This window comes from Talpa occidentalis, unplaced genomic scaffold (assembly GCF_014898055.3).
Source record: "Talpa occidentalis isolate TD23 unplaced genomic scaffold, MPIMG_talOcc4v2.1 talOcc4.6, whole genome shotgun sequence".
Lineage (NCBI taxonomy): Eukaryota > Metazoa > Chordata > Mammalia > Eulipotyphla > Talpidae > Talpa > Talpa occidentalis.
The window spans coordinates 117,885,406-117,906,076 of record NW_023604972.1 but is presented as its reverse complement, the minus strand read 5'-3'; the positions used below and the strand labels follow the sequence as shown (position 1 = coordinate 117,906,076).

Here is a 20,671-nt window from a genome sequence, read left to right as displayed (position 1 = left end):
TGGACGGCGCCGCGCGCCTCCGCAGCGGGTCTCGAACCGACCTTTCTGAACTCCCGCTTCCCGTGGCTGCGGCAGCCCGGGGCCCGGGCGCGGCGGGCCGGGCTCAGCGTGACCCCTGGTGAACGGCGGCCGCTGTTTCCCACCCTCCCCTCCCATCCTCCCTTCCCGCTTCACCCCGCCCCCTCCTCCCCTCCCCAAGCTGACAGCCCGCGAGCTGCCAAGCAGGGCGCAGCCATGGGAAGAGGAGGCGGTCTGGGGAGCGGCGGCCGCAGTGGCTGCTGCTGCTGCTGCTCCTGCTGCTGCTGCTGCTGCTGCTGAGCCCGGGCGGCGGCCGGGACCCCGGGCTGGGGCCACGCGGGCGGGAGCCCCCCGGCGCCCCCGGCCCAGCGCGGACGCGAACCCGCGCGCGCTCTCGGGAGGCGAAGCTCCGAGGTACTGCAGGGGCTCCGGGAGTCGGGCTTTCATTACCCCCCTGTCTGCCGGGGGGCCTGGGAGTGGGTCCTGCCACGCCAGTTGTTTGTGCAAATGCCTTATGTATTTGCACGGGTCATTTTTTTTCTGGTGACTTGGGGGTTGACTCTGCTCCCCTCCTCCCCGCGAAGAAGTTGTTTTCTACTGGTGGGTTGTTGTAATCCGATCTACGTTGTGGGCGTGTGTGTGCGTGCGTGTGTGTGTGTGTGTGTGTGTGTGTGTGAGCTGACGGGGGGCAGCTAGGAGTTGGGGGCCACCCGCAAACCATCCCACGCCGGCGCCTACTCCGAAGGTTTCTTGCGGTGCCTCGAGGGTCGCCTTCGGAAGACAGTTTTGTTAAAAGTCGTAAAAGTTTTGCTGGTGTTTCTCGTTGCCATCATCAGCCAGGCTGGGGCAGGAACTCCCGAGGCTGCGGCTGTTCGGCGGGGAGAGGTCCCGGGCGGCGCGGCCGGACGGGAGGGGAGGTCGTTGGGCTTTGAGCTCGGCCACCGCGCGCTCCTCCCCAAAGCGCACCGCCCTTTGCGCTTTTGTGCCGGCTGCAGCCGCGCCTTGGCACCCGGGGACTGGGGTCAGTAGAATCAGGGTCACCAGTCTCCATGAAGCGGGGTGGGCAGAAATCGTGGCGAGCCCAGGTCCCCCAGCTCTGGACACCCTCGTGGTTATGAAATCAACCAGGCGCAAAGTTTTGACAGGACTGCTCGAGGCGTGAGGACTGCGGGTGAGTGGGGTAGCGGCGTGTCTGGCGCTGGGGACTCACAGAAGGTGCCTGATAGGATCACCCACTTGTGGGTGCGTGGGGAGGTCTGTTTTGGGGAGGGCACTTTATATTTAACCCAGGTGGGGGATGCGGGGGCGAGTCGGTGGGAGTTCGTGGCCGGCCGCGGGGTGTCTGAGCTGAATGGGCGTACGTGCGCGCTAGGTGTGCGCGCGTGTGTGCGCTTGGGGAGGCGTGTCGGCTCCTGAGCCAGTAGGGCGTGCAGAGGGGGAGGAGGCCATAGAGGTGCCGCCTGTTTGTGCCGCCTGGAGACCTTGGAAGGGACAGGGAAAGGTAACGGGAGGCCAGAGGGTTGCAGGAATTCCTGCATAGGATTTAAGTAGCAACAACTGCAAAATACTAAATGAATGTCTTTAAGGGTGTGAGGGCTGACGGTGGAGTTTCTGGAGCTCTCATGAGACCTGCACAGGAGGATTAGGGTTCTGTGAGATGTGCACATGTGTGGGTAGAGAACACCCCCCTCCCCAGACCCGGACCCAAGGTGGACCTGTGGATACGAGGATTCAGAGGTTGCTGCTCTCTGAGGTGCAGGGACTAGTTAGCTGTTCCCTGGGGGGTATTATTTACCTTTAGATTCCCTGGCTAAGTGACTAGGAAGGCACTTACCTTTCCTCACAGATGTGGCCACTCAGATCCAGACGAGTTTCTGGATATTACTTGATAATATCTAGTAATAGACTAGTTTCTAGATAATACCTAGATAATAATCTAGGTATTCTAGACTAGTTTCCATCTGGGTCCCCCGGAAGTTCTGGGGTGCAAAGGTATAGACTTTAGAGGAAACTATATAGGAACATTTCCTAAAATTAAAATATTCCATAGAAACAAAATGATTTAGCAGACAAGGTTGTTGGTTCTCTTTTCTGTGATTAGGGGTTCTGTTTCTATTTGAGAAAAGGAAAGCTCAGTGTTCCCATAGCGCATGTCAAGGCATCTCCGGTTATTTATGGTGTCCCTTCAGATGGATTTTAGTTGGACGTGGAAGGATATATTTTAGCCTAGAGATCTTTGGAAAACATTATTTGTAGCTTAAAAAAAACCACCCCTCAGCTCCTTCTTTTGCGCTTGTAAACTTTTTGTTTTACATTAGTCTAAGGAAAGTTGGTGAGTCAACATTCAGCTTTTCTTTTGGAGTAAATATATTCCAGTGAAATTATAGTTTTGGTCTCCTGAATGCCATGGAAAGCCAACACTTAATAGGCCAAGGTGTGAAATGAAAGTCTATAAATGCAATGACAAAGTGATGACATGCATGCACTTTTTTTCAAACCAAGCATAACTTTGCCTTGCAAATATTTGTTCTAGGCAGAGTTTGGGGCTGTGTTTTTGATTATTAGTTTTAAAACAGCAGACTCCACATCATAAACCACTTAAAAATGGATACTAGACTCTTCTCTGTGCTCTCTGTGGCGCCTGTGTTAACAGATGTTTATGGTGCTTGGTAACCTATGGGATTGTGGAATTGAGTCTCTTGTTAGCTCAGGACATAATGTTTATAGCATACTGTAATAAATGGAACCCTAGTTGCAGCCTGCTTCTGCCAAATGCATGAAGCACCCCAGCATGGAAACAAATCTTGAAGTTGTTCCAACTTGGCTAGCCTTTTTGGCTATCTGCTGGTAAGCATTGTTAATGTAAAGATAAATCTGAGTGCTACAGTGAGAATGTGGCATAGCAAAGTGTTTATCTTAGAATAAAAGGCATGGGTTGTATTTTTTAAAACTGTTAGTCTGAAGATTAAGCTGCTCTGGTCATTCCACTGGTAAATCACACAACTGTGGAGATTTCCTTGCTTTTAAAAAATGAATTAAAAAATACATGTCTGTCAATAATGAAAGTAACTTCTGTTTCTTAGTGTGCTAACTTGTGTCCATATAAACTACTCACTTTTTCTTCTTCAAAAAAATAATAATCTTCGTGGTAATCATTTAAATAATATGAGTATTCAAATCATCTATCTAATCACTTTCTTATTCTTGAATCAATAAGATTGAAGTTTGGAAAGGTTGAAGTTAGTACTCTGCAAATTGTACAAACAAAGACACTGTCTTTGACAAGTGATTTTTTTTCAAACTGGATTAGTACTGTGTAAATAATGGATACAATACAATGGTTGATTGATTACCAACTTTAGAGCTAACTCTATTAAGTGCATGAGTTTCCACTTCAGTATCCCTGCCTGTAATGGGTCAGCCCACCTCATTTTGGGAATAATCAGATGGGAATCTGGCTTCATCACTGACCAGTCCATTCTAGGAGATTCAATTTGGGGGAGTTCTGCTTTGTACTAAATCAACATTTTCTTCCAGCCATTGGTGTACCCTTGTTAGAGCCACACACAATGAATCTAATCTCTCTTCCTTTTAAATGCTGTATTTGAAAACAAACATTATGCTCCTTCCTGGTCTTTTTTGCCTATTCTTGCAGCTGTTCCTCACCCACTGCAGGGTCCCACCCTTCTCTACCCTGAACTATATGCTCTAGATTCCACAGTCTCACCATCCCTCCTGATGTGCGTTGTCTAAAACAAAAGCAAAATCCTTGGTTCTGGACTTTTTACATCTATTAAGTCAGCTTAATATTTTTGAGCTTTTTCCACCATCTCATTACACCGCTTGCTAATTTCAAACCTGTAAACAAGATAACAACTCATTCTTTTCAGGTTAGTAATCATCCATTGTCAAAACATTATTGTTTCAAAATATTTTTTTCTTACCTGATCATCCTAAAAACCTGTGGAATGTGTAATACTGTGCAGTGAAAAAGAATTCTACCCATGGTGAAGATAACTACTTAATTTCTCCCTATCAAGGAATACCAACCCCCCAATAAACCAGATGTAGAATATTCTGAAGACAAGCAAACTCTGTGTTATAGGTGAGTGGGGACTAGGCAGGACTCTTTGCATTGGCCTCATCGTGTCTGCTTACATGAGCAGTGTTGGCAATCAGGCATTTGTTGAGGGCTTGTCAAAGACAGAGAGTCTGTATCTGGACAACATGAGGTAAAAGTACATCAGACAGAAATGTTTCCCCAGGTAACTGGGCTTGAAGACGTACAGATAGGACATGACTTAGTCACCCACCTACCCTTTCTCTGGAGGTAAATGGTTTGCTCATGCTGCAGGGATGTCTAAGTGCACATGCATTGAAGCAAGTATATTGTGCTATCAGTGAAAAATGGAGGAGTCCACCTCCTGTTGTGTGTCTGTACCCAATACCTAGCCTCTGATATTCCTCACTGAACAAGTCATCCTAGCCTTCTTGGAGGAAGAAGCAAAGCTGGTTTGTATAAGGTGGGGGATGCGATTCAAAGGCAAGCACTTTGGGACCCATTGGACCTCAGTTTGAATCTGTGCTTTGCTACCAACATGCAAATTAGCCTCTCTGAGACTCACTTTTCTCCTCTGTGAACATTATAATGCCACACCACCTCTGTAGGGTTTATATTTATACTGTCGTTTAGACATCTACCTAGAATGATTGATTTCCCTGTTATCTATCTGTCTGGGCCTTCCCAACTAAATTATGAGTTTCTCCTGCCACCAACTGAGAATCTGCCGCAGCTGAGAATCTTCTGTTTTCCTGCACAAAATGTTTATGGTTGATGATGATGACACTGTTGGTTTTTGAGCAAATATGGATATGAAATACATGATCGTTTTTGTTTTAGTGAAGAAAGAAAAATAACCTGTGATACAGACTGGCATCTAGGCCCAGCAGAGGCCTCTGCTTTGTGGATAGAACTTCAGATAGGACAGATGGTCAATAATGACCTTATGCTCTTGTATGAAATTAACTCTGCTGTCCCCCATGCATGGATATATGCAGTGATATTCCTTATTCATCCCTTTTCAGTATGGTCTTCATCTTAAGTTTGCTTCTTTGCTTAATTCTGTTTTCCTACAAAGGAAGGAAATAATCAATAGTAAAACACATTTTTTAAAGTTGAAACATTTGATTGCTCCCGATCTTCCATCTAAACCCTCAAAAGTTATAGCAGGCCCACTGATAAATATTTGGACATGCAAATTCCAAGTCCACCAAAGTTCTACTTTGATGCTATCCTAAGTTAGGGTAGCATAGATATAAAACTACAGTAAACTAGGTATCCAACATATGCATTCCCTCTAAGTCTGGCCTAAAATGGCCTTTGTGATTTTTTTCAAACTACTTAACCTTCCTGGGATTCATAGTTCTTATATGTTAAAAATAAATAGTACCAAAAAAAAAAAGGAATAAAAAGATGATGACTTCTTAGGATTCTTTTCAGGACTTCAGTACATCTTAATTATTGCATTTCTCGCCCCTCAGTTTCTCTGAAATTTGCTTGAAACGCTCTAAGAAAACCTATTTCATTTATTTTTACTTTCATGATCTACTTTTTTTTTTTACATCTGTCTTCCTTGCTAGACTATGGGTTTCCCAAGAACAGAAAGTAAATTCTATTCATTGTTATATTTTTCTACATATTTCTACTATTTACTGTTTTTCTACTCTGTTGAATGCTGTAAATACAGCAGATACGGAAATAGTTGTATAAATGTGGAATGCTTTGGACAATCTGTTAGTATGTGAGGAAGGGTACCCAAATTTGCACCCTCTAACGGGGTCTAAACCATCCTTGCCCCGAAGGGCAAAGCAGACTCAGTGTGATAGATCTTTAATAGAATTTGTGTGCATAGAGAAGGAAAAAAAGAGAGGCTGTTACTATCCCAGGAAAAGTACCCATCCCCTTGTGGGCAAATGCTCAACCAAACAGGTTTGGCCAAACAGAGTGGGCCAGAAGCTGGGCCACTGAGGCCCAAAAGCTTGCTGCAAGTCGAAGGCACCTTCTGGCCAGGAGACACAGGAAAGGGGTGAAAAGGGCCAGGGAAGTCTGGGACAAGAGGAGCAAAATAAAAGTGCAAATCAAGATAATGACTGCAATTGTTTCTGCCAAGGACAGCACCCCAGGTGTCTCTCGCCCGTCTCTTGCAAGTGTCCCTATGTGTTTCTCCCACAAGTCTTCTTCATTTGCCCCCCACTCAAGTCCCTGGATGCAAAACCAAGCTGGTTCAGAAGCAAGTGACCTCTCTTAGCCTACCTGCCTTCCTTGTTAAAGAACTTCACCTGGTCACTCAGCTCCCCACCTTGTTCCCAGAAGATAGTGCAAGGCAGCTGTGCATAAGTGGTTGCGGGGGAATGGTACCTCCCCTAACAAGTTAAGTAAGTGATACAGACTATTGCTCAACAATGTGCATCAATTTGAGTATAAGTATTAAGACTTAGGTCGCCTATTTTAATCTGTTACCATTAACCTTTAATATCAAGTAAAGTAAAACAGAAAGAATGTAATCACAACTGTATTCCTTGTTCCCATTTAGAATTATACAGCACATCTTGGTTTGATGCAGAAAGTTTTTCTGAAGCATTCTTCTTTTGGTGTAGTTATTTTTGCTTTAACTAAAGAAAAATCCGTGATGAGTACCAGACTCTTAAAAGGATGACAGGGAGGATCATTGTTTAGGCTCAATTTCTTTCTTCAGTACTTCTCACTGTCTTTTGACAGAAGCAAATGAAACCCTAGGTCAGCACCAAGTTCACTTAATAGTGATTCATAAGAAGGCAGTGATTTTTCAGAAATTGTGAGTTGTGTGTTTTTCATTAACATCTAAACTTACCTTCAAAAACTCCATTCCAAAATCAGTAATTTCTTCTACAGAGTCCTTAAAACTTCCAGATGTGTTTATTGCTTTGCTTGGGTTTGCTTGTTTTGTTATTGACTGGACTTCATTTAGTTTTCCTTAGAAAAACATCAGTGTAATCCTGTAAGGGGCAGGACAGGGCACAAGGCAGGTTTTCTGATCCCATGCAGATCGGGTAAAGGAGGAGTCAGAGTCCTCAGTAGTTTTGCAGGTTTTTTATTTGGGGTTCACCAGGCATATGGCAGGCAGGGGTGCTGGCTGGGGGGCTGGGAGGCTGGCAGGCCTCCCAGCCCCCAGCAAGTCCTCACTCTATCTGGGCTCTCTAGCGTTCGTTCTGCTGCTTCTCGGCTTCGGCTGCGGCTGCTGCTGCTGCTGGTGCTGGTGCTGCTGGCGTCCCCCCGTGACGCCGCCCTTAAAAGCACAGTCTTAGCTCAGCTGAATCCCATCTACCTATGCCCACACCCTATTCCAGGTGCCCGCCATCAGGCATGCATTCAGGACAAGGATCCATCATCTATCCTGATGGCGGAAGGGCAGAAAAGCCTGATATTTTCTTTACCCTACAGTCCACCCCCTCAGGGTTTTCTGCCATACAGTCTATACATACATACACAATTTTCTAAGCAAACAAACAATGCAGCCATGGCCCACAAAAGCAAATACATCAAATAACAAAATACAACATAACAAAATACAACAGAACACAAATAAGTCCAGGCAGGGCACCAACCAAGTGCAAAAGACAATTATTGGTACCAGCAGATGAGCCACCAAATCTGCTGCCGAAGGCACTGCTCATGCGAGGGAGGGGAAATCACACACGGCATCTGCTATATCACACCAGGAGCTGTCAGGCTTCCTGGCCTTCTCTGGCTGTAGTCTCGGCTACAAGGCACACATAGCATCCACCCCCAGGATGCACTAGCTCTGGGATTGGCAATTTTATTCTGTTGGGGGTAATCGCCAACCCTCAGGGTTTCTGTCTGCAGTCGCTCCAACACTCGGCCTTCATGGCCACCCATGCGACTCGCAGACCCCTGCACTCAGGCCAACCCACTGCACAAGCACATGGGTCGGGGATCCAAACTCTGCATTTGGCTTGGGCTCCACCCCAAGCCACATTCCCCACCCGTCCCACAAGGACGGGCTCCTCAGCTCCTCACCCTCACTCAAGAATGAGCAGGGCATCACCCATAGGTGATTTTACGAGACTCACAGGGCTTCAGCATACCCAGGCGGCTTAACAGCCGCTTTAGGGCTTCTCAACTTAGCATCAGTACCAGCTTTTGCCACCTTAGTTGGCTTTTCTCCTCCACCTGGCCACTGGGCATACACAGGCTGCTTTTGGCCATCTAGGCCCACTGGCCACCCCCAGATTCTCAAAAAATAAACATAACCTGCTAAGGTCCTCCGCCTTCTGGCAGGATTGTCAGTCCAAAATCATCAGTTCATCAGTCTATCAGTCCATTGGCCTCTCCCTGCTTCAGCAATGGCCTGCTGCCTCAGGGGTCATTGGCTGGTCCTTTCCGGTGTCGTTGGCTGGTCCTATCCGGTGTCGTTGGCTGGTCCTATCCGGTGTCGTTGGCTGGTCCTTTCCGGTGTCGTTGGCTGGTCCTTTCGGGCGTCTCCTTCACGCCAGGTCTCATCCTGTAGCTCGTGGACGTATCCATCTCCTATACCGCCATGGTGCCTCCAGCGTCGTCACAGGCAAAGTCTGTTCTCCTTAGTCCCTCCAGGTCTTCGGAGGGCTCCAATACCCGTCTGCATGGATCCTGCCGACATACGCCAATTGTAAGGCAGGACATGGGCACAGGTGCAGGTTTTCTGATCCCATGCAGATCGGGTAAAGGAGGAGTCAGAGTCCTCAGTGGTTTTGCAGGTCTTTTATTGGGGTTCAGCGGGTATATGGCAGGCAGGGGTGCAGGCTGGGGGGCTGGGAGGCTGGCAGGCCTCCCAGCCCCCAGCAAGTCTTCACTCTATCTGGGCTCTCTGGTGATCTCGGCTTCTGCTTCGGCTTTTGCTTCGGCTTCTACTGCTGCTACTGGTGCTGCTAGCGTCCCCCCGTGACGCCGCCCTTAAAAGCACAGTCTTAGCTCAGCTGAATCCCATCTACCTATGCCCACACCCTATTCCAGGTGCCCGCCATCAGGCATGCATTCAGGACAAGGATCCATCATCTATCCTGATGGCGGAAGGGCAGAAAAGCCTGATATTTTCTTTACCCTACAAATCCCAATGAATTACACTTCTTAGATTGTGAATTTATACATAAACAAGTATCTCCAGCTGGCTGGGCTTCTGAGTGAAAGGTGTATGCTAGGGAACAAGTTCACTTACCAGAGATTTGGCACAGGTGCTGAAGAACACCCCAGTCTATCCCCCTTTAGCAATTGAACTCCAAATTATTTTGCAAATTGAACACGTGCTTTCTTCACCTGTATCTATGGTGGATGGTTCATTATGCTAGACATATGCCGTAGGAACTCCTTAATTTTTATAAAATGAAAGATTTAAAGTAGTCTATAATTGAAAACTTAGAAAAGACATCACCTTCTATCCCTGTAGCACATAATGAGACATATGAGAAAGTCCAAAGGAAACTCTTATTCTTTCTTGCTTAAAAAAGGTACTTTGAGTCTCACACCCAGCTTTTTTATCTTTTAGTTGCCATATCAAAATAAATAGAGCATGACCATTATAAAACTTTTACAGCTCTCTGCCCATACTTACAGAAACAAAAGGTCCATGTGTGATGGCAGTATATGGCTCATCAAGTTCGATGGTGGCTGGTGAGAAACCTCAGCAAGACTTTATTTTTTGATTTATTATTTATATTTGGAAATTAAAAAATACTTAAATAACATTTCATTGCATTCTGTAAGTTTCAGGTGTGCATCTTATAAATCAACAACTCTATAGACAACATTAAGTTCACTACTAAAAATCCAATTCCACTCTTCACCATACAACTCATTCCTTTTATCCAACTTATGCCTCCCCACCATAGCCACTAATTTGACTTTATAGACTAAATGTTTGATTTTAGTATTTTTTTAAAAATTTGTTTATTTATGCATACAAGAGCTGGGGTACAGGCCAGAGATGCCGGGGGTGAGAGGATTCACCAGAGACAGAGTGAGGAACAGAACAGGCAGATTGACCAAAGTACACTGCTGAGGGGAGCAGCAGGCAAGACAGGAGAGGTCTGCCTTGCCATGTGGGTTTCTCCCTGGTCGGTAGGGGGTCAAACTCGTGCTGCAGAGGCAGTGGATTGTTTCATAGTGTAGTGCTTAGCCCCTTGCGCCACCAGGGAGGCCTGATTTTTTTTTTAAATTTAGTTTAGTTAATTGGTTTTATTTTCTTTATGTACTACCTATTGAGTAAAATCATAAAGAATTTTTCTTCATTTGTGAGTCATACTTTAAATTTTGATTGCCGTTGGTCAAAAAAGCAGCCTCTGATCTTGTGTGATGACAGTATCATCCCAATTTACCCTATCACTGGACACCTTCACTGGACACTTTCAAGCTATGTTACTGTTAGCCCAGAAAACCTCAGTTAGACAAAACAAAGAGAAGAATAGTCTTACAAAGAACATGCCAATGGTAAATCATGAGAAGAGTCCTGAAGACTGGGCCTTTATAGTGGCTTCTTCCCCTAGAAGTAAAAGATACTAGAATTCCTGGTCCAGATGATAATTAATGAAGAAATGATACCATTTTTATACTTAACAAGTCAGAAAGTTTAAAGAAAGAGGAGCAAGAATCAAGAGGAATGATTTCTTTCATATCAGCAGTCAGTGTAAACTTTTCCTTAGAGACACTGGCAAAACAATGCTTTCCTTGCCATAAAATAGATGTTCAATAAATATTTTATCAGTGACCTTAGCATATGGTAAAATATAGAGACAAATTGTGGTTTTGACAAAGCATGTGGAAATTTGGGGCTAAAGGGTTGTGGATAGGATCGGGCTGCAACTAGGACCCAAGCTTTTAATGCAAATTGGGTGTTATTCTCCCATTAAATGATGGCATCCACACTTCATGGCCACTTTTCCAAGGTAGATCTTTTCAGGGTGTTGGATATGTCTAGAAGTATTTAATATTTGACGCAATATAGAAACTAGTTTTGAATTTTTCTTAGGATTTGATGGGACTTGAAAAAATACACAGTTTGCAGCTCTGTTATCACAGAACATGAAATTTTAACGCATTTTGCTTTTATCCTATTAAGTATAGCATACTTATTTATTCCTTTTAGTTCATATAGGGTATGTAGGAATTAATTATGCCATCTGAAAAGCTTTTGAGAACTACTAGGAAAAATATGCTGAATAAATACGATTTTAATTTTATTAGCCTACAGGAAGTAAGTTTGACCAAACTAGTGGTATTTTTGGATCACTGTGAAAAATCAAAGACAGAACCCATATTTATTGAGCCCTTACTGTGTTCCCAGGAATGTGCTAGACACTCTGGGGAATATCATAGTAATATAAGGCATGACCCTTGACCTTGGGATCAGCATTCAAACTAAGATGTCAACACAAATAATGTCCATGGTGTGATTAGTGAACAGTTGACAGCTATACAACTTAGTGAAAAATTCTTTTACAGATTGTAAATAATTTTTTTTTAGAGAGAAAGATAAGGTCTATTTGGACTGAAGTATTTGGGGAAAGTCTTATGGGTGTTTCCTGAGTGGCTCCTTTTAAAATATGGTATCCTTAAGTATTTTGAATACATCTTTTCTGTCAAGTAGAAAGGGTTGGAAACACTTTATGCAACAGGATTGAAAACTGAGTTCCAGGAGACATCTCTGGAGCTCGCTGGGGTCATTGGTAACAGGGGAGCACCCAGGATGTACCAAGCTAGGGATTCGTTTTCCATTGAGAGTCCTCATTGGGAGTCCTATTGTGGATGCTGTATGTAGTCCAGCCCTTCAGAGGAGCTTTTGGAATTACCTCCCCAGCCTAGTGCTTATTTGGGGGGGAGGAGAAGAGCTTTACCGTGGTGACATAACATTTTAAGAGGTGGGGTACTGTATTTCTGAATCATATACAGTGTTGTAAATCAATGTTACCTCAAGTTATAAAAAACCCTTCACTCAAAAAATATTACTTGATACCAATTGCTGTTTTTTCTCTTTTCTTCCTCCTTTCCCTGTTCAACCAAAGTTTAGGTTTTAATGAGTCCCTGCAGTGTATCTTTTGGTCAAAGTATTGAAATCCCTCCCTCCCCCCATTGGGAAGAGTGCTTTTGTCCAGTGATTGGTTTCTTGTGACTGTTCTGTCACTATGCCTAGACTACTGACATATAACAGAAATGGAAGATACTTCCAGATGATTATTGGTGGCTTATGAAATCTGGATTTAAAAATCAATACTAAAAGCCATTCCTGGATATATTTGTTTGTTGAAAGATTTCTGCCTGTCAGTGATGAGAGACCCTTCTATAGCAAGGTGATACTTTTGGCAAGTAAAGGAACAATTGGAAGTTGCCACTTAGAGTGGTGTGCTTGTGGTAGAAGGCTCTTCTGGGTTCAGGAAGGCTCTGATGATATGATGGAAGGTGATAGAACCCAGAAGGATGGAGGCAAAAGGCCTTGATTGAAGGAATATGCAGACTGTGACATGTAGGTGAACACTGACCCATTACTAGAACAATTTAAAATTGCTAATTGTTAAAGTATGGTTCTCTAAAAAGAGAAAAATCCTAATTCTACAGATATAAAATGAACAAATGTAAAATAATACAGATATTTATTAATGAAACTTGAAAAGATGTTATAGTCATGACAAAGGAAAACTCAAAGAACTATAAATATATATACAGTAAAAGAATGTTGAAATGAACTTGCAAAATCTCATCTCTTCGGAGGATGATAATCACTTACATTCTGTGGGCCACAACTGATTTGTGTTTGTATGGACAACAAAAAAATTTATGGCTCAATCATTTCTATAAGTTCACTTTTAACTCCTCAGAGAGTTAGATTAACTGTAAAATATCATCAAACACAAAAGCTCAGATTCCTATCAAAAGTTAAACCCTGGACGCCTTAGCATTCCTTTGAAAGGACATCCAGAATTTCATTTGGTCATTCAAAGTAAAAAGTTTTTCCTTCTATCTTTATGATTCCGCTGGCCACATTTCCTGCTTGATACTTAATTTGCTAAAGTAAATTTGGTGAGATGGAATTCCTCTAACTCTGGGAATGCTTCATCTCTCCTAGATACATACTTTATTAAAAAATGCTTTGATTATTGGAAATTTAAGGAAAATAAAGAAAATGGTATTCTGAGCCTCAGGTGTTCATTTCTCACTTTCTAGGGTAATCAGTATTTGGCAACCACGTTTTATATTTCCACCTTGTCCCTGAGTATTTTAAGACAATTCCCATAAAACTTGTCTTTTCATTTGTAAATTTAAATACTTTAGTGTGCATATTTAATAAGCCATCTCCCTATATTGTAATATCCACAAGGTCTTTATTTTATGGGTACAGAGATAATATTTTATGAGGGGACATTGTATTCTTCAGACTTGACATTGTCATATGGTGGAAGGAAACATATATATATATATTTATATATATATATATTTGCATCTTGTTGAAATATAACATTTAACATATTGTGTATACAATATATATAAAACCTATATATGTATATAAGTATCAGTATCAGTATTGCTATCATCACAGGAGTGACTTTCTCTTGTCATTCAGACCCCAGCTCAAATGTCACCTTCTTAGAAAGAACTTCTCTGACCCCTGTCTACAGTAACCTTCCCCAAAGTAGGTCATGCTATCATATGACCCTGTTTTATTTTTTCTCAGCACTTACCACTATTTAATATTATCTTGCTTATTACTTTGTTTTCCTATTTTTTGTCCATGTCCACCCAAAAAATAAATAAAGTAAGTAAGTTCCCTAATAGCAGGAACCTTCTCTCATTCATATTATAACCTATAGAAAATTATATAAGTTGGTTGAGTGAATTAATGCATTTTAGTTATTATGGAAGATTTTGCTAGTATTCTTGCTAACATTTATTTCTCTTCCACACATCTCAAAATGTGTACATTTCATGTGTCAATTCCTAGTGTACTTATAATTTGGTGATTTCCTCATGTATGGAGTGAAAAGTTCTTCTCAGGGACCAAAGATGATCCAAGTCGGCTATAATATCTCCCATTGAAAGGATATATTCAGGGGGCGCTTCACTTGATCAGCAAGTAGAGATAGGAGAGATGTCTTGATTTGAGTTCTCCTGGCAGTAGATCATGAGACAAGGAATCAGGTAAAAGTTATATTTCAACTAGGTAAAAGTTTATTTGGGAAAGTGAAGTAAGGAAGGGAATATAATAACAAAGAGTGCAATATAGGGTGCATTATGAAGCAACTACTGCAGCAACTAGAGTTCATCATCTTTCTGGAGAGATTTTTAGGAGCCCAGGCAAAACACATATCTCAGAGGCATCTCACCTAAGATTGTAAGAATTCAAATATTTACCCACCAAATTCCATCAGTCATTAATTCCCAGGCACTGAAGCTGGGGAGGGCCAAGTAGTCTCCAGGTGCTAGAGAAAAATGTTTAGGCAAAGAAATTCAGGTGCTGGTAGTTAGAAATTAGGCAGTGTAGAGTCATAAGGATGAGAAGATAGGGTCGGGTATTATTTGCAAAGGCTACCCAAGAGTTGTAAAATCTGTTACCCTTTCTAATATGTAGACATCCACATAAGTTAACTACCCAGATCTTTAGAAAGTCCTGTGTTTCAGTGATAAAGTTTTGATGAAAGATTATGAACAGGCACAGGAGCAAGCATCTCTAAAGAGCAGGGCACTGGTATGTAATAATGCAAGTATTATATTACTTTATAATGCATTTGAGTTTAGATAGTAGACTTCCATTTTTCAGTCTTTCCATAGTTACTATTTTGGGGTGTTGTTTTTTTTTTTTACAGTGTTGCAGGAGGGATATAGAATATTTGGTGAAATCTTTGACTAATACATATGCTTCCAGGGGCCCAATTGATAATTGCCCTTGGTGGCCTTAAAATTTGGAGCATGACATTCAGAAGGAGAAATTCTTTTAAATTACTCGAGCTGTGACTCTGGGAAGATAAACAACATGAATATCTAGGTTAACCAATGCTGAAATACTTCTAGTCCTTAATTCTAAATTCTGGAAAGAATAGACTTTAAAATTTGGGTTTATTTTTGCTTTGCTCGCAAGTGGTTGGAAGCCTACTGTTAATATCTAACAATGAATCTACACAAAGCACACATTATTGGTTTAGAATGAGGTTTACTTTTAAGAAGATGCACAGGGACAATCATGTGTTTTAAAAAAGGCATTTACTGTAGAGGGATTAAGCACAGATTGGCGAAAAGGTAATCCCTTCAAACTCCAACATTTAGACCATTGCACATTTTTAAAGGAAAAACCATCACCATCAGATAACACATATGAAACCTTTGTTTACTTATATGGCCACATTAATTTGGTCTGGTTTTAAACCATGGTCTTTGATCCTATATATATGCTTTCACAGGCACAATTTGCAAACTATGCTCCATTCAGCCCCCTCAGGTACCATGAGGTGTCCAGAGGAAAGGGCCAGACCACCTGCCTCCCCTCCTGAAAACTGCTGTGCTTCCAGGAACATTTAAATTGTAGGAATAACCTCTCTTTAAAAAGGCAAACAAAACTGCTTAACCCACAATGCATTTCCTTCTATTATGCAGCCTGCTTATCTGACTGCCTCTCTTTTGTAAACCCAAAGATTTATAGAGGAAAAATCACATTAGCTTTCTTATGTCTGAGTTCAGATTTACTTTTTTTTCTTTTTTTTTTTTTTACATCATTGTTCATTTTTAAACAATATTTGCTTCTCCCCACCCCCTCAGGGGTAGTCCCCATAGAGTTTCCTTCACCAATGCACCCGTGCACCATCACCTCAGTCCCCTGTGCTCCTCCCTCCCTCCCTCTGATTTCCTCTCCCTCCTCCTCCCTTGCAGGATATCTCTGATTTATAATTGTCCATTTTTGCTTTGTTGTGTTTTGTACTGTTACTATTTTTTTTACACTGATGTCTTATTTGGTTCCCCTATATTCCTGCTATAAGTGAAACCATCTGATAATTTCCTTTTTCCTTCTGGCTCATTTCACTGAGCCTAATTCTGTATAGTTCCATCCATGTTGCTGTGAATGGCATGAGACTATCTTTTTGATTGCTGAGTAATATGCCATTGTGTATATGTACCACATCTTCTTGATTCAGTCACCTATTTTGGGGCATTTGGGTTGTTTCCAGGTTTTACCTATTGTAAATAGTGCTGCAGTAAACATAGGTGTACAGGTGTTCTTTTGAATCAATGGTTTTGTGTCCTTTGGGTCGATCCCTATTAGTGGAATTGCTGGGTTTTATGGTAGCTCCATTTTTAGTAGACTGAGGAAACTCCAGAGCTTTCCATAGTGGTTGGACCAGTTTGCACTCCCACCAGCAATGTAGGATAGTTCCTTTTTTACCACATCCTTGCCAACATTTGTTGTTGCTTGTATAGCCATAGCCCTACTGATGAAAACATAGGAGGAGGTATCACACTTCCAAACTTCAAGCTATGCTACAAAGCCATAATAATTAAAACAGTTTGGTATTGGAACTAAAACAGACACACATACCAATGGACCCGAATAGAGAGCCACACTTATATCAACATCTGATCTTTGGCAAAGGAGCAAAGAATATGCAATGGAACACGGACAGTTTGCTCAATAAATGGTGCTGGGACAACTGGACTACTACATACAAAAAATGAAACTAGACCACTACCTTTCACTGTGCACAAAAATAAACTCAAAAGGGGTAAAAGAACTGGACATAAGAAATGAAACCATAAAATATATAGAAGAAAATATAGGTAAAACACTACAAGACATACATCGTAATAACATCTTTAAAGACTCATCACCCAAAGCAAAGAAAGTCAAGGAAAAGATAAACACCTGGGATTACATCAAACTGAAGAGCTCTTGCACAGCAAAAGAGACACCCCACTGATTGGAAAAAAATCTTTGCACTCCAGTCAACTGATAAGGGATTGATCACAAAGATATACAAAGAACTCACAGGACTCAACAAAAACAAAAGAAACAATCCATTCAAGAAATGGGCAGAAGAACTTAAAAGACATTTCTCCAAAGAGGAAATGCAAATGGCCAACAGGCATATGAAAAAAATGTTCAATGTCCCTTTTAATCAGGGAAATGCAAATTAAAACCATATTGAGATACCACCTTACACCAGTAAGAATGGCATATACCTTTCTTTTTTAAAAGATTTATTTATGCATACAAGAGCTGGGGTGTAGGCCAGAGGTGCTGGGGGGTGGTTTCACCAGAGACAGAGTGAGGAGCAGAACAACCGGATCTATTGAAATACACTGCTGAGGGGAGCAGCAGGAGAGACAGGAGCGGTCTGCTGAGCCAAGTGGGTCAGCTCCCAGGCAGGCCAGGGAATTGAACTCATGCTGCTGCGGTGGCTAGTGACAGCTTGACAGCACTGTCTTTAACCCCTGTGCCACCAGGGAGGCCCCAGATTTACTTTCATAACTACTAGATTGAACTTCTATAGGGCAAAGGACCATGTATCTTGTACATAGAGAACACTCCATTTTTGGCTTTGCAAATTCCTGCTGTGTGGGCAACATTAAGGAAGTACTTGCTATGACCGTGGACTCTAATCACAACCTTTATTCATGTATATTCCCACACAGACCCCGTATGCTCTACCTACTTCACAATTAGGTGAAGCTATGACAGAGAGGCTAAATACTTTGTGCTAAGACCTACAGTTGGGAGTAACACTGTCAAGATTCAAACTTAAATCTTACTATTTCCAAATATGTCTTTCTCCCATGCTTCTAACCACTGCCTAGGTGGTAGTTTTAAAACATGTCCACAATGCTTTCATAGTCCTCCCTTCAAGAGGTAGAGTCCAATTTCCCTCTCCCTGAGTATGGGTTCAACTTCGTGACTCCTTTCTGGTCAATAAAGTGAAAGTGAAGAGGGGCAGATTTGAAGACTGGATCTTCAAAAGCACTGTGGCTTCTGTCTTGGTTGCTGTCTCTGGGATCACTCATTCTGGGGAAGTGAGCTGCTGCCATGTTTTGGGCTGCCCAGAAGAGTGGATCTAATGGAGATGAAGTGAGGGGATCCCACAGCCAGTGTCCAGGGAGAACCCCCTGTTTATAGCCAGTGTGAAATTGAAGCCTCTTGATGACCTCCACGACTGAGCTTGGAGGTGGAGCTTTCAGCCCTAGTTCAGCCTGAAAATGACTATAACCTGCCCTTCACCTTCAGCTTCAGCAACCCCTTTGCTCCCTCTAACAGCTTGCACTGTCATGAAAAACTTTGAGCCAAAGCCATAAGGCTAAGCCTCTTTGAGTCTCTGCCCCTAAAATGTAGGATAGTAAATGTTTATTGTTTTAAACTGCTACTTTTTGGGTTAATTTGTTACGCAGCAATAGATAACTAAGGCAGTCTAACATTGCCTTGATTATTTTTTTAAAAGCGCATTACTTAATTTTGTTAAGTTTTACATTTGGAAGCTTTTCTATAGCAAGGAGAAGTCTTCCAGAACAAAATAACATGCAGCTGAATTTAAGTTCATATTAAAATATTAGTGTACAGCTAACATAATTGTTATGATGATTTCTCTGGGATTTGGGATTTTGTCATGCAAAGGACAACTGCTTTAAAAATCCATGATTGATTTAAAAAAGGATATTAATAATAATCACATGGCTGAAGATAGCATTTTGAACTTTAAAAAACTCCTCATGGGAAAACTCAGGAAGTATTCTGTTTGGTGGGTTATCACTCATGATCTAAGTTGTCAAGAACAGGCTTGTACTTTACATGATTTAAGAAGGAATATAAAGCAAAGTTGAATTTTAACCTCTTCCCTAGTGATTTTACCCAGCTTTTCAAAGGGGTCCTAGAAGCTCATATGTCAAGCCATTTCTTGTCTTGCTCTGCCTGACAAATTACATTAACTTTGCTTTATGGCCACTTGCAGTTTAATAAATGACTTGGACTTTGATTAATATCTTTTGAGCTTAAGCCCAAGAATTTGTGTAAGACTTTCAGATATAGCACTATAAAGTCATTTAAAGATGGACTCTGGAAAGCTGGAAGAGATACTCGTGTTGATTTTAGTACATGTGTAGGTACTGTGTTAGGAGCGTGCTAAGTCCTTGTAGAAGATCCTAGTTGATTTACCTGTTTTAAAAAAAATATATGTGAAGGTGATTTTCTCTTATGTGTTTACAGGATGATTTAAGTGAGCTAAGGAATTCATTCATGAAGTGGCTATGACTAGTTCTTGCTGGTATTCAGATGAATATAAAGTAGAGTTGCTGGTTTTCCTTGCTTATGTTGGGCAGCACAGACAGAGCCTCCTGGCCCCTGACTCTCTTTGTGTTTCCCTCCAGGCAACTTGTACCCCGAGTTCTCAACACTACTTTTTTTAAGATTTATTTATTTATGCATACAAGAATAGGGGTGTAGACCAGAGGGGTGTGGGGGAGGCGTGTGAGAAGATACACCAGAGAGAGTGGGGAGCAGAACAGGAAGATCTGCTGAGGGGAACAGCGGGTGAGACAGGAGAGGTCTGCTGCGCCATGTGGGCTTCTCCCTGGCCAGCTAGGATCAGACTTGTGCTGCAATGGCTGGCGGTAGCTTGATAGTGCTATCTTTAATTCCTGTGCCACCAGGGAGGCCCAAACACTACTTTTTATATTGAACTGGACTAGATAGTTGAACTGGACTTGATTCATGGGTTTGTGCTGCAGGGGATGATAAAGAGGAATATTGATAACCTGATATGAAGATCCATCATCACCATCATTCATTAGGTCACTCACAAAATTACTCGTTCATACAATCTGCAATTTGTTCAGCAAAGCAGTGGACTAGGTGCTGGAATTTTATGATAAGCAACCCAGAAATAGCCTCTTCCTTATAGGGGTTTATGGTCCTGGATGGAGAAAGATATTAACCAAATATTAGTAAAAATTGTTTTAAGTAATCTGACATAAAAATATTAGGTGACCTGATTTAGCTTGGGGCCTGGTGATTAGGGAAGAGTTGCAAAAGAAGATATTTGAAATTTAAAGGTGTGTGAGTGGGAGGAAGCAGGAAATGGGAGCCAAGAAGATACGTAGTACTTTTGATAACTGAAAATACTTAGTGTGGCCAGAGTTCAGAGAGTGAGGAGCATGCTCTAAGAAATGGTCAGCGAAGTAAGCAGAAACTGTATCTTATATGGTATTGAAGGATGTGTTATAGTTTTTATTTTTCGTAAAAGTTAAACTTACACCATTCGCAGCAACATGGATGGAACTAGAAGGAATTATGCTCAGTGAAATAAACCAGAAGGAAAAAGAAAAATATTGGATGGTTTTCACTTACAGCAGGAATATAGGGGAACCAAATAAGACATCAGTGTAAAAAAATAAGAACAGTACAAAACACAACAAAGCAAAAACAGACAATTACAAATCAGAGACATCCTGCAGGGCCTGAGGAGGCGGGAGTGGGATCAGAGGGAGGGAGGGAGGCGCACAGGAGACTGAGGTGATAGTGCACGGGTGCATTGGGGAAGGAAACTCTATGGGGACTACACCTATGGGGGTGGGAGCAAATATTGTTTAAAAATGAACAATGAT

The 20,671-nt window shown here is 42.1% G+C and overlaps 1 protein-coding gene across 2 annotated transcripts in view; it reads left to right on the top strand.

The window, feature by feature from the left end:
• Window positions 1-381: 381 nt before the first annotated feature.
• Window positions 382-20,671, top strand: part of GHR (growth hormone receptor) — a 234,362-nt gene continuing 214,072 nt past the window's right edge. The window contains exon 1 of one of the 2 annotated variants that reach the window (XM_054688056.1): window positions 382-432. The gene's annotated coding sequence lies outside the window, so the exon portion shown is untranslated. Of the gene's footprint in view, window positions 433-1,079; window positions 1,190-20,671 lie in introns of those variants that run through there. The other variant, XM_037530377.2, reaches the window with a different exon arrangement.